The sequence below is a fragment of the Megalops cyprinoides genome, chromosome 18 (genome assembly GCF_013368585.1).
Source record: "Megalops cyprinoides isolate fMegCyp1 chromosome 18, fMegCyp1.pri, whole genome shotgun sequence".
In the NCBI taxonomy this organism is placed as follows: domain Eukaryota; kingdom Metazoa; phylum Chordata; class Actinopteri; order Elopiformes; family Megalopidae; genus Megalops; species Megalops cyprinoides.
In genome coordinates, this window is record NC_050600.1 from 21,398,819 (window position 1) to 21,412,413 (window position 13,595).

The following is a 13,595-nucleotide window of genomic DNA, read 5'->3' on the forward strand; positions in this document are numbered from 1 at the left end:
CGCGTATATAAGTTCCATGCTGGTTGCTGTTTTTCCTTCTTCTCCGGATGTCTTCAGAGAAGCTACAGTGCTCGGAATACAGATCGTGTTTTGATATTGATACATAATGTTGATAGGTAATATTGATACTTAACATAACTGCCAAGCCATCATGGCAGCTGTGTATTGGGGGATTTTACTGGGTCTGTACCACTTATGGCTACTCCAGTTCTTCACGGAACAACTAGCCAAGGCAAAATGTTACGGTAAGTAGTAACCTATGACGCCCGAACTTTTAGCTTAAACTGATACCGACCCCTAAAGCCTTGCCCCTAGCGTTCGTACCCATAGCTTGGAATCATCCGACCAGTGTATCATCAATTTCCACCCCTAGGAAGCGTTAACTTTGTTTTAGCTGGCAAGCTGTAGCGCTGTTTAGGTCGTTTTGAGTGCAAGGCAAATCCTACCACGCTTAAGTTAATAGAACTGTACTTGGCATGCAGGTTATATTTGGCTATCTGTATCTAATACAATACAAGACACCAGATACAGAATGCAGACTTCAAGATTTGATCGAGGTTTGCAGACTTGTATTGCTAGCTACACGCCTATTGGCTGTATACGACCACTGAGGTTGCCCCGTAGCTAAGCTCGTTATAGGTACAGAGAGCGTTGCCCAGTTACTGTATATTACACTACATTAGTGACATTTAGCAGACGCCCTTATCCAGAGCATCTTAAACAGGTTACAACTGTATTCGTTCATACAGCTGGATTGAGGCTGTTGTGGGTTGCCCGAGGGGAATCGAACCAGCAGACTGCTGTCCAGTTAATGACTGAGTTGTAACATTCCTTCACTCAGCTACGTGGTTTCTGTGGAGTGACGGGCAGGAGCATTGCTGGCCTTATGCTCAACCGCTGGCATTGGAAAGTGCAGTAGACATGAGAGACAGAGTGCCAGTAATTGTAAGTAGGGTATCTAGCAACACTTGTAAGTTGATCATTTATTTTTAATCATAGCTAAATATTGGTTTAAAGTGAACGTTGCAGCAATTATACCTATTTGTAAAACCTATTGTATATAATTTTTTATCATCTCTATTCACTGAAGGACCCACCCGTAACAGAAGCCACGGCTCTTGTTAAGATTTCTACGGAGGTAAGCAATAAGAAAGCTTGAGTTGTATCTTTATTCCACACCATTGTTTCTCAAAGCATCGCTGCACGCCTGTGTTTTGTGGGACGTGTAGTGTACAGTACGTCATGAGCTGTTTCTCATGGCATACCCCCTTGTACGTCACATTCAGGATAATATACACTATATGGCCAAAAGTATGTGGACACCCGACCATCACACCTATATGAACTTATTGGACATCCCATTCCAAAACCATGGGCATTAATATGGAGTTGCCTCCCCCCTTTGCAGCTATAACAGCCTCCACTCTTCTGGGAAGGTATTTTGAAGTGTGTCTGTGGGAATTTGTGCCCATTCAGCCAAAAGAGCATTTGTGAGGTCAGGCACTGATGTTGGACGAGAAGGCCTGGCTTGCAATCAGCATTATAATTCATCCCAGAGGTGTTCAATGGGGTTGAAATCAGGGCTCTGTTCAGGCCACTGGAGTTCCTCCACACCAAACCTGTCAAACCATGTCTTTATGGACGTTGCTTTGTGGAAACAGTTTGGGGAAGGCCCTTTCCTGTTCCAGCATTACTGTGCCCCTGTGCACAATGCACATTAATGTTACCCTTTGCTGGAAGGGGCCTAGCCAAAACCCTGAAAAACAGCCCCAAACCATTACCCATAGCATTTATTTGTTGTTGTTGATGTTGTTGGCGTTTCTAACAAGTCATTTATTAAATATTTTAAATAGCTGGTGCCCATACAAATTCCAATATCTGGAATATTTTAGGACTTACGTCTTGTAGGCATTCATTGGCTTGCTTTTTGCCATAAAACATCTCAGAATGAGCATTAAGCCTTTTTTAAAAAAAAACCTTTTTCTGTTTTATAAAACCGTAAACATAGAGTCGATTTGATCATAGCATGGGAAAAATTTGTGTATGAAGATGACCTATGCAGTGCACCCCAAGGGAGCAGGTGTTTCAACTCTCATTGCTGTGCGTTGATTTTTGTTCAGCTCATTGACATTCCGCAAGATAAACCTCCGCCTGACTCTTTCGCGTTCGCCATCATTATGACTATCATGGGGGCCCTTGTATTGGGTCTGGCCTGGAGAGCAGTGCTTGCGGTAAGCCTTTTTCATCATTATCGTTTTAAATATTAGTGTCTTGTACAATAGTCCTGTCCTCATATTCAGCTATTTAATTTTCTAATTGGCTGAGCTGCTTTGCTTTTGACAGTTTTGTATTGATAATTTTTCTCTGTCTTTTACATTAGGTCAGACGCCAGAGATGTAAGTTTTGTTTCTTTTACAGTGTTCATGTTAGTTAAATTCATTCTGTCTTACATACCAGCTCATTGTTTTGGCGAAGTCATATGCAACGTATGACAAGATTTGTTTATTGTTTAAATTTGTGGGGTTTTTTTTTTTGTTTTTGTTTTTTTTAGTGAAGGTAAAAGAACTTACTGAAACAATCGAAAAACTGCAGGAGAAAAAGGCCAAGGCAGTTATCAGGATTCATGACATGAAGGGACAAGTAAGTGACAGATGCCTCTTTCTTGTATGTGTAGGCCTTGGGTATCACTGTACTCATCTTGTGCCCTGTGCATTACATTACATTACATACATTTAGCAGATGCTCTTATCCAGAGCAGCTTCCAGCACAATAGAACATAGAGTGTATCCATTCAAGTTGAATGAGCAACAGTGTCAGACCAGGGCAACAACACTCCCAGACCAGTGAGTATGAGCATAACCCTATTCAAGCCCCACCACAAGTTAACTTGTGCAACCTCACTAGGCAATGAAAGCCAAGTATGCTACCTTACATCACAGTCACTAGAACACAGAATCTAAAATAAATCACAATACTACATGTAGAATAAGCATCAAATTGTGCATGCTCGTTTCAGATTAAGGAATATGAAGAGAAGCTGGAGGAGTTGAAGAAGTCTTCGACCTCTGTCCAGATGGAAAACGACAAGCTGCAGGTGAGAAGCAGAATTTCAGCAAAGCGTCCTTTTGTTACCGACACGCCTTAGGCCCAGAATTGCATTCAGAATCCACATTTGCATGGAGTCCATGACAGGGATAGTCAGCTGCTTTCCTTGGTACTGTTTGCATTCACACCCTTTCAAATTTCACAAAGGAATGTGTGAGGGACTTCGTGAAAAAACTGGAGGGAATGCAGGAGGCAATGGAGGCCTTGAAAAGTGAGGCAGAAGCAGGGTGGAAAATGGATGCCAATACCATCAAAAACTTCCAGGGGGAACTTGCAAGGCTGCGAGAGATGGATAAGGAAGACGAGGAACTCCAGAAGTAAGTATCAAGCAAAACGGCAAGAGAAGGATGTAAATTTGTGCACACTTGGCATTGTAATGAGTTGACATGTAGTAATAAAGTAAATCAACCAAGGGCATAATCGTAACTCTAGATAAACCATGCAACATGTCATATGCTGTGTATTCATGGTGTAAGTTTTTAAGTTTCTCAACTTGGTATGCCATGGGTCACAGGAAGGGGTTGAAAAAAGAGTTAAATGGTTAAACACAGTTAAACAAAAGAATTATGTAGGTATGCTTTGGAATACTGCTTGTTTAGTGTATATGACGTAGCCCAGATTGTGTGGGGTAGTTGACTTCATTGTGACATCAATAATTTTTACTGGCATACATGTACCTTGACGTATTGCACTGTGATGTACTGGAGCTCTAAGAAGTACATGAATTAGGATGTGAAAACAGTGAGTTGCGCAGCTGAAGGCTGAAGTCACTGTGCATCATGTGCTTGCAGGATGCTGGCTCAGGAAGAACTGGAGTGGCAGGAGAAGGAGGCCAAAGCCACAGAAGTGCTGACAGCCCTCCAGGGCAAAATCCAGAAGCTGAGAGACAAACAAGAAGAGGCAGATAAATCATTCCAAGAGCAGGTGAATAGGTCCAGCTGTAAGAATCACGTTTTTTTAGTGTCATGGGATTTTTCCCCTTACCTGTAGGTCTTTGAGAGCACCTGTGATCAACTGTTTCCGGTGTGGCTATTTCAGATCTGTGAACGGGAAGGAAAGATAAAAAAATCTGAAGAATTGCTCTCTACCATCTTGAATGAGAATGAGAAGCTGAAGGTAAGAAGTTGAAATGGGAAGTGAGAAAACCAGGAAACCCAGTGAACTGGAATGGTAGTTTAACATGAAGTGCATTTGTTGACGTCTGTACATTGTGCTTTACCTCTTCCATGAGGACTTGTGGTATTTAAATAGAATTCATTAATCCATTATCATGGTTTTCCACACTTATCCAGGTGTGGAAGAAGTTTCATTACATTTCAGAATTTAATCTTTTTTACAAATTGCCTCATTACCGGAACAGAGCGCTGTATCATTTTCATAACGTATTATCTGTTTACACTCTCAATTACACTCTGTATTATGTCATTTGCATGGTGTCCATGACTAGAACATAATGATTTATTTTAAAGCCCATCTCATATTTCATAAAGGGATTGCTTGCAGAGAAGAAAGCTGAACTTGACCTACTAGAGAAAACGCAGCCGTTGGAAATGGTGAGCTTTTCTGTCAGTGCCTTTTAAGCATCAGTCACATTCAACATTTTTGGTAACAAATTTTGTAACTTTCAAAATTTTGCATGTGTCGTGTCTGGTACAATCAAGCTGAATGAAGGTTGAATATACAGCCATTGTTATGCACTCATACACCACAGACACCATAGCTATTTTAAAATTCCAGTCGTTATCCAAGTGAATATATCAATGACTTTATTCATGCTAAGTATCTTTAAGTAGTATCAGCTCCAGCTTTTACTTGTAGACAGATGTGTGTAGGCAATGAACAGTTGAAACAGCGTTTTTTTTAACAGATGGAAGCAAAGATCCTGGCTGCTGAAAAAGAGCGTGATGAGTACAAGGAGAAACTGCTGGCTGAAGAGGATATATTGCCACAGCTGAAAAGTAGGTTCCAGTGAGCGTTTTACAATCAAGCCAGAATGTTGATATTCCTGGCATCTGACACTTCAGTTCTTTTGTGCGGGAAGTTGCTCTAGATAAGAGCATCTGCTAAATGAATGAATGTAATGTGGGGCAGCAGTGTAGTATAGTGGTTAGGAGCAGGGCTTGTAACCAAAAGGTTGCTGGATCAGTTTCCCACAGGGGCACTGCTGCTGTACCCTTAGGCAAGGTACCTAACTGAGAACCGCCTCAGTAAATATCCAGGTGTATGAACGGATTACATGGGAAAAATTGTAACCTACTGCAACCTAAAGAATGTCTGCTGAAATGCCAATAATGTAACGTGACTGTTTGCGCTTCAGAAGAACTCCAGGCTCTGGAGAGAGAGCACGCCTGGCTGATCCGCGAGAAGAGTGAGCTGGATCAGGAGGCGAAGAGCCTGCAGCAGGAGCTGGACTCCGTCAACGCCACGCGCCAAACAGCAGAGGAAGCTCTTCAGCAGTAAGAGAAGAGAAGCCTCCGAGCACGCATGGCATTGCAAATGAGCTGACGTGCACATGAATCAGACTCGGGGTCTTGATGTTGTTGTTACTTTTATTGCGATTACGCCAAATATGGTGATGAAGAGGAAGCATTTTTAATCAATTAGGGATAATGTTCACGCTAGGTAGGCCAAGCTACATGCCGTAGACTCCCATCTTTGTGGTGTAATTTCTTAAATTGCTTGAATCCTTCAGTGGAGGAGCGATATGTATTGTATCTTGGTGTAGAATTAAGGCATAGTGCTGTGAAGGGTGAAGCCTCCTGTACCTTCTGTGCAGGATACTGGCCCGGGAGGAAGCACAGGCCGAACGACAAGAACAGGAGTTCAGAGCCTACAAGGAGCGGGTGGATCGGATCAAAGATAAGCACAGGGAAAAGGAGGCCGTCCTAAAAGCACAGGTGAGCATGTTCACCCAGCTTTACTCAGAACGACTAAGGAAAAAAGCAGCCTTTTCAACACAGAAGTGTCACCATAGATGTCATTTTTTACAGAGCCTTGCTGTTCAATAGCTGTCAAGCTTCTGTCACATGGAGATGTTTAAGGCTTTTGTTAGCCAGACAATTAGCCAAGAACAAATGTACTACTTTACACAGCATGTGAGCAAACTGTTTTTTCCTGCACTTGCAGTATTTGTATGTTTTGTGAGAATCAGCTCTAATTCTGATCTTGTGTTGTCTGTCACCTGTCTGTCCCCAGCTCGCATACCATGAGATGAGGGCACAAGAGAATATGGTAAGAAGGACACAGCAGTGGTGATTGGATGTGAAAAGGCATGCCATTTTGTGATTGGTTGTCTGTGTCTGAGAGGTAGTATTTGTTCCTTCCTCCAGGCATCTGTCAGGGCATCCGAAAAGGCGACAGAGGAAGCCAAGAGAGAGGCAGACAATCTTCGCAAAAAGTGAGTTCATTAGCCACCAAAGGCCCCTTAAAGGAGTTAATACCAAGCGTCAGCATGGGCAGCACGTCATGATGGATGGCAGACAGAGGCTAAGGCTTGTTACCAGCAGCTGGGATGGAGACAGTGCTACACATTAAGTGGAGCTGGATCCAAACTTGCATTATACCATCCTTGTTGAACTAAATGGCAGATATTTCTGACAGGACCACAGCCGTACTTGTCTGAATGGTGTGCTTTTATTGGTTTCCAGGCTGGCCGAAGACACAGACAAGCTCTATAAACTGGCCAGATTTCATGGAGTCAGTATCACCCTGGATCACACCATAGATCAAACCCCCCCTGTTGGCAAAGGTGAGCCCACACTTATTGTGGCTGTCAGCCCTCATAAAATAGTCATACAATACTTTCCTGCAGTCTGTGGCCTGTTGTTAGATGTGATTGTTACACTGAAATATGCGACAGCCATATTTTACAGTCACTGTGCATTTACAAGTCTGTGCATTCCTCTAGTCTGAGGTAAGATCACTTGCCTGGAAGCTAGATCATTATTACATGAACGTGTAGCTGCCTGAGTCTCTATGAAAGAAATGAGAATACACACAGCAGGTCGCAACAGAACAATAGTACTTGTACAATTTTAATTTCACAGCTATCAAATAGCTGTCAAGATAGCAGTGCATAAGTGAGCAGACACTTGCTTGACATAACTTCAAAATCCATGAAGAGCTATTCATATTTTATAGGCCATAATTTGTCTATCATGCCAACAGTACTCCTTTTGAGTGTTTTAATCACTATACTGCTGCAGAGAAGTTTGAAGTGCTCTTCAGACTCATTTTCGCAGCTCACAATCTGCTTTCCAGTATGGTGAATGCTGGTGCTGTTATAAGTGCCCTGCTTGCCCCGGTACATCTGCTGCCATTGTATACAGTGGATTGTTTTTTTTTTGTTCCTGTGTTTTGAGTCTTCTCTTTGATCATTGTGAGTTCTGCTTCTTGTAGATGTCTGCGCCAGTGCTTCCTCCAGCTCTCTGGACGAATTGGTAAGTTCGCTTTTTGTCGCGTGCCCGGAAGTGTATACCAACTCCACTGCGACAGTATATTGTGTTCCTATAATGTTCATTCAGGCCCATTAAAAGGATTTGATTTCTTACACGTTCAGTGTTTTTACTCAGCCCGGTGTGGCCGTATTTGAACACGCAATAGATAGGTGCAGGCGTAAAGGCTGTGGAGTTAACGGCAAGGTGTGTTGTCTAATGGCACAGGTGAGTGACACGCTCTCAGCGGTGGAAGAGGAGCGTAAACAGTACCTGGAGAGACTCGCTGCGGAGCAGAGCCAGAGGCAGCAGCTGCAAGGTGCGTCACGTACGAAGCACGCCCTATTAAGCAACGAACTCACAATTCCCCGTGTCCATAAAGTGTGACCGTTTTTTCGCTCTAGAGCAACTCCAGAGGCTGCAGGAAAGGCGAGCCTCTCAAAATAGAGAGAGGTGCCACCTGGCAGAACCCCTGCAGCAGAGGAAGGAGGAACCCAGGAGCAAGAATTTCCAGCAGGGTGGCCAAAGAAATGGCAAAAGGCGGCAGTTTATAAGGAAATAAATCAACCGTTATCATTAAAGAAATAACATAAACATTAAACAATAAAAATATATATTTTGAAAGGGCTTTTCATCATTCAGAATTACTTCTGTTCTCCAGTTTCTCCATTACTTTGCTGGCTTTGACTCACAACACTGCAAAAGTGGAATATGTACACTTCTCAGATTGACCCTATAAGACATGTCAAATCAGATGTCCACAGAAATGGAATAGAGGTAATTCTGCATGAAAACTTAAAATCAGTAAAGAATTCAAACCTAAAGTTTAAGTCAGCAAATGTTTGCATGTATGACCACAGGAAGCAACAGGAGGCTTCAGAGAATGTGAGTACACACTTTTTTTGCCCTTGCGTAAGAATGTATGTAAAATTTCTCCCCCTGAAAACAAAATCTTGTCAAAATAATACTGTTTCATGCCAAATTATGTGCTCAACTTTGACAATCACTGTAACTTACTTGTTTAAGAACTTGGGGATACAGTAGACCCTGACTGAACTCAGTCTTTTACCTCATACAAAAATATTTCAAGACTGGCATTGTTTCATATTGAAATATTGATCAAAATTAGGCCTTTTCTTTCCATGTCAGAGAGGGAGAAGCTAGTTCACGCATTTGTTACATCTCGATTAGACTATTGTAATGCCCTTCTATCAGAATGCTCAAATGCCTTACATGTCTTGCGGTTTGTTCAAAATGCTGCTGCTATGATCTGTGCTGCAAGAAAAAAAATGTGACCGTGTTACTTTGCTTTTAACATTGCTTCACTGGCTACCAGTTAAATGTCATATTGATATCAAACTACTGCTCCTTATAAGGCTATAAAAAGTGCCCAAACTTGCTGTACCCAAATTGCCTGGTCATACCGTTCTAACCACCGCCTTCTCTCTATCTCTCCCTCCGTCACTCCTCCTCTCTCTGTCTCTCCTCCCATTCGAGCAGGAAGTGCGTCTGCGGCACCACCACTGGCTGATTTACTGGCCACAGTGAGCAATATGCCAGACCCATCGCCACACCATCCGCTGTTAGAAGCAGGGTCCCTACCCACGTTATCCATTATTTTCCAGGAGTCTCTCGACCGCCTTTTCCAGGGGTCAGGGAATAACGTTCCAGTTTTTCCCCCCAGTTGGCTCTGGGTTTTCTGGTTTTTTGATTCCCTCTGGAAAATCCACTATTCTACCTGTACTGTGCTTTGTACAATTCTTGATTGTAAAAATGTGCTGAAACAAATGAAATTTGATTGCACCTATTGATTGATAATGTATTATTTCTTTCCTTTCAAGGTAAAAGATGTATTATGTTGTGCATAACTACACAATGTAACAAGGGTATAAGAAAAAAACTAGAAGAGAAGTCAAAGAAAACTAAGATGTACCCCAAAGGAAAGTGTTTCGCTGGGCCAAATGCTAAAAAAGTCAATGGACCTAACAAGAGATCCAACAGAACACTTACCACCCCAGCTGCAGTTGCCTTTTAAGATACTGACCCTTTGACAGAGAGGTAGTCTGCACAGACCAGAATCTCTCCTTAAACACCATTAGATTTGTATTGTCTAATTTAATGGATAGGTCACAAATGTACCCCATTTGCAAATCCCTTATAAAGCTTGAGCTGTGAGCTCTCTTTTCAGAATTAAATCCAGATCATTGTCTGGTAGTTCCCTATAATTACTACAGGTTTAAAATGAAAGTAAAAACATGCAGGAATCAGTAACTCATAGCCTGACACTGGCTCTGGCTTTGACTCTGGAACTGACACCAAAAATGACATCCAGGAGTCATTTCCTCTTTAAAATAAGTATTTTATTGTTGGAATACAGCAAAAAGGCAAGGTGATTGTCTTTTTTTCCACTAATCAGGTATGGCTTTCAGCAGGAGCTCAGTGTTGCTCTGTTGTCGGCGAGTGCACTCATAACCTTCACTGGAAACATAACACTGAATTCTCCGCACATGCTCACATTGCATAATCACAGCCCAGCTATTGTTTTTTTAAAAAAATTGGCAATTGACTAATGAACATCCAATATGCAGGATGCAAATACATCTGACCACAAACGTGCAGTATGCTCTGTCATGCCTATCACCAGTTTGACAGTTATAAGCACAGAGTGAGGAAGCTGCATACTTCATTGAGTGGGCGTTTTCTGTGTGGAGGCTTGCATTGCCCTAATGAAAAAAAGAGACTACTGAGCACGGATCATGTCAAAGGCCTGCAAGACTGTGAATCCACACAGTGTTGTAAAAGGGCACCTGAATTAGGGAGACACGTATGGGCTGTGGATAAACCTGTCCGTGGGATTAATGGAGACATAAGTGTGCCTTGGGCAAGCTTTTTGTGCTCTTACAGCCAGCAAGAGTAAGACCAATATGACAGAGTAATGAGGGAACGGTGGTGCAGTGGTAAGGAGCAGGGCTTGAAATCCATAAATTGTTGGTTCAATACCCACATGGGCCACTGCTGTTGTACCGTTGAGGGAGACTGTCAACATAAATTGCCTCAGTAAATTTCCAGCTATATAAATGGATAATGTAAAAACTGCTATGTAAGTTGCTTGGAAAAAGAGGTTCTGCTAAGAAAAATGCAGGATAAAAAATGTAGCATCATCTCACATGGTACACTCTGAAGCAGGGGAAGAATTACAATGTATAGATTTTTCTTCATTCCCAGCATACCTACATCTTTTATCATATTACAACCTTTTATGATCCAGGCCATAAATGGCCAATCCTGGAGAATTACATCTTTATGGACCGAGACTTGACAACTGAAATCTCCACTGTGGCTCACAAAATTGAAGGTAACCCCCCATTCCCCCAGCAAAGGGAAAATGACTGAACCATTTCTCAGGTTATCTTCAAGACAGGCGTTGTGCTTCCCACTTTGCTTTGCATACTACCATTCAGAATTGTGCTTAATTGAACCAAAAACCCTTTCTTACGAACACGGATATTTATGCTAGGATGCTAAAAGACCTTTATGTCTTCCAGGGTGGGTATGGCCCTTCCTGATACAAGTCAAGACAAGCAAAACCACAGGGGAAAAATGAACATGTCAACAGCGTTGACGCAGAAAACAAAACACAGAAGGCACCAGTGCACGGTCAGTGAATTTTTTGCAGCGATACATCCATCTTCATTATTAGAAATGATGGATCTGGGAGTGAACGAAATAAGACCCTGGGAAGAGTACCTAGAACGATGTCGACAGGTTTCTGATCCAGGCGGCTTTTTCACGTGTGTCTTGATTTTTGGCTCATGCGTTAATATGTGTAATCCATGTGAATCTCAAAAACATGCTCACTTTATCCGGTCACTGTCATAACATGTTTCAACCAAGGAGGGATACTTGTGGAATGAGACGTTTCAGTTAAATATGCCATAAATTCATGCCATGTATTGAAAGCGTCGCTGTGACACCACGGTCTCAGAATCATCTTTTGAGGTCATCCGTCACTAGGGCTACAATAGGCTACACTGGGCTACAGTTTTGGCACAGAAGTCATGGAACCCATAAAGCTGTTAAGATGTTGCAAATTCTGGATCACAGAACAGATATCTGGCATTTAATTTGAAATGGGCAATAAGAAGCCACAAACGCAGGGTTGCTTCTCATGCTGAGAAGGGTAGTGCTGTGTCACTTCTGCATGGTCTTTCACAAACAGATGAAAGCCTATTAGAGAATAGAAATTAAAGAACGTATTTGGTGAAATTATCATTAACATCAGAGTCTATATCACTGACTCAACCTGGTACCACTTTTTTCAAAGCCTACAAAGCGTTTGATCCTAACTGGGCCTACTGCCTTGATCTTGCATCACTAAACAAGCTTGAGTTCTTTGCTGTGTTTGAGGAGAACATGGCCACAACAACCACACTGTGTTGTTCGGTTCATGTGATAAGTTCAGACTGCTAGGTTTTTTTTAACCTAAAAGATACCTTGCTGACAGATGTAAACTGCCAGGACATTGGATCTGATCGAACAAAATGCAGTTTCAGAAAATAGGAATGCTAGAACCGTTAAGACAATTACAGCCTGTGAAATAGCCAGTGGTGGAATATATGTTATAAAGATTACATCGAAATTTAGGACCTCTGCACTTAGGAATACCTTGTATAACCTTTTCATAAGAATACCATTGGCCTGCTGGCAAAATTATACATGTCAATAGGTTATTGCATTTAGTGTCTACACTGTGTATCTCTATGGGTTATTGCATTAAATGTGTATGCTTCAGTGAATTATTGCTAATTACCTGCATCCTGCCCATGAGATACCACAGCACATGGGTTATTTTTTTTATTAAATTTCCTGTGCTCAATCCTAGACCGTAGCGATGCATCAGGTAAAATGCAGAGGGTGGAGTTTGCAGGTTATCAGGTGCAACGAGTTCAACTCTTAACAGTCAGTGGCGTTTCTACTCAGAAACACAAGGAAACAAAGGACAACACAGGTGCTGATTCCAACACTTCCTCATTCACGCTGTTTAGTAATGACAGAGGGAGGTGAGACAGCTATGGAAGAAGGGAGACAAAGAAAAGTCAGTGTATAGAAATGGCTCTGGAACCAAGGTAAAAAACAGTCTAGTTTTACTAAACCAGGGACCACATTCCTTCTTCCACCAAAATCCACCGGATTTTCCACCTTTAAGCTTTTTTTTCTAGCAAATATTATTTTGGGAAATGTGTTTAGAAATGATGGTATAAACACTGAAATTAGCTACACATTGTTCAAATCTAAGTTTAGTAATCCTGTGTCACAGGACATAGAATAAAATAAAAAACAGCAATAACATTTGTCCATCATAGCATGATCTGCCAGTGATAAAACAGTGCCCAAATATTTGAACAACTTTGTCCTCAGTTGCAGTCAGCTCTGAGGCAGGAGGTAGAGAATTATGTGTGACAGACACACTGACCCCACAGAAAAATGCGAAAAGTCTCTGTCTGGCAGCTGTTGCGGCTACTTGGTTCCTCTCCATCAGAAACCGTGGAGCAATTAACGTAAGAACACAAAAAAAACCATACACAAATAAATATTCCTTCATGTCTAATACAGAAATAAATAAATAATCAAAGCTTTCCGCTTAAAGTCTCTAGGGGACATCTTGCAATTGCCGTAACGGATGGCTGCTGTATTGTGCAGAAGTTCCTTGGTTCATCTGGCTGCTTGCCGTTTCCTTGTGTGCGCGAGCAGGTTTTGGTGTGTGTATGACACAGTACATGCAAGTGTCCTGGTGCAAATGAATTCTTTGATATGAATGACTCCTCTCTCTTATAAAGACTGTCCTTGAGCACAGCACTCTGGCACAGTTTCTCGGAGAGACAGATATCCCACAGTTCAGCAGGTGTCGCCTCCACCACAGTGGTAAGAAGGCCGAGCCTACCTATAACAGAGCAAATGGAGCTATGGTCGCTTGAGAGGGTCTCAAGCGACCAGTAGAAAGGCTCAAAGTAATTCCAGACTCCTTTCACAGCGCGGTATGGGCTTGGATGCTGCGAT